We start from the raw sequence: 1,671 nt of genomic DNA on the forward strand, positions 1-1,671 counted from the left end.
AGTTATGGTGCTGGAGAAGAACATTGAAAGTGCCACAGACTGCCAGAAGAAAAACTCTGTGTTGGAAGAAGTACAGCCAGAATGCTCCTTAGAAGCCACAATGGCGAGACTTTATCTCCCATATTTTGGACATGTTATCAGGGGGACCAGTCCCTGGAGAAGGAAATCATGTTTGGTTAAAGTGGAGGGTCACCAAAAATCAGGAAGACTGTCAATGAAACAGACTGGAACAGTGGCAGCAATAGGCTCAAGTGTAACAATTGTGAAGATGGCACAAGACTAGACAGTGTTTTGTTGTGCTGTGCATAGGGTCACTATGAAGCAGAAATAAATAGATGGCACCTAACAACATATATGCATACATAAAACATGTATTTATATCATTCATTCTATATGTCTATCTATATCTTTAGGAGTTCTTGAGTGACACACAAGATTAAGTGCTCAGCTACTAGCTGAAAGGTTGAGGGTTAACCTCCCCACCCCCCCGCACCCCCAAAGAAGATAGGCCTGGTGATCCAGTTCTGAAAGGTCAAAACTATATGGAGCACTTCTACTATACACACATGGGCTCACCATGAGTCAGAATCAACTCAGTAGCAACTAACAACTTCCAACTAGCTAGTTGTAGAAACAGGGAGAAAGAAACAGACAGAAAGTAGAGGTGAGAGACATTTCTTGCTAAACAACCATAGATTTTAAATCTCTCATCTTTTCTCAAGTGAACCTTTCTAACTTGAATGTTTGGGCTCTTAGTGAGGGCCCCCTCCCCAATAATACTTGAATTTCAATTAAAGATCTCTTTTTCTACAGCTTGTGAAAAGTGGTCTTACATCAGTTTGGGAACAGATCCCTTTTGTAGGTCTCCTCATTCTGTCCTCAGCCAATTAACATGTGAAGCAATGACCATAGTCAAGTGTTTATCTTACGTGAAGTATCTTCTTATATAACTAGGCCAGGCTTGGAGGAGCAGCTTCATGAATACCTTGATTGCTACTTGCCTAGTAGTCCAAAACCTCAACATCAAAGATAACAATGGATATCAAGGTATTTTTGTTGTTGTTGTTGTTGTTGTTGTTAAGTGCCATCGAGTCGGGTCCGACCCATAGCGACCCTGTACAGGGTTAAGTACCATCAAATCAATTCTGACTCATAGAGACCCTGTATAGGGTTTCCAAGGAGCAGTTAGTGGGTTTGAACTGTCAACCTTGTTTTTAGCAGTTCAGTGCTTATCCAACAAGTGCTACACCAGGGCTCCATAAAGGTATTAATAATGTATTATTTTAATGACTTAAATGCTATCAATTTTATACTAAATAAGATGGGTAACTTCTTTGGGTAAGATAGGATATGCTTTCTATATTGAGTTAGAATTTGTAAATTCAAAGTCCAAATTTCCTCACTCTGATGAGAAGACCAACAACATGGTAACAAAGAAATTCTGGGTTCCGGGTTTATTGCAAGATTTCTTTGCTAATGGCTAGTTGCTATTTTGGAAGTTTTTACTTTTGCCTCTGTAGGACCAAGAAAAAGACTATGTCCTCCTGTTCCAGGAATGTGCTAAATCAGCTTATGCTGCCTTAGAATATCCTTTCACCCCTAGCAACAGCAAGAACTAGATAAGTAGTAGACAGGACAACCCAAGGCCAGATGCCAGATGTTTTCCTTATC

The sequence above is a fragment of the Chrysochloris asiatica genome, unplaced genomic scaffold, assembly GCF_000296735.1.
Source record: "Chrysochloris asiatica unplaced genomic scaffold, ChrAsi1.0 scaffold00013, whole genome shotgun sequence".
Classification (NCBI taxonomy): Eukaryota; Metazoa; Chordata; class Mammalia; order Afrosoricida; family Chrysochloridae; genus Chrysochloris; species Chrysochloris asiatica.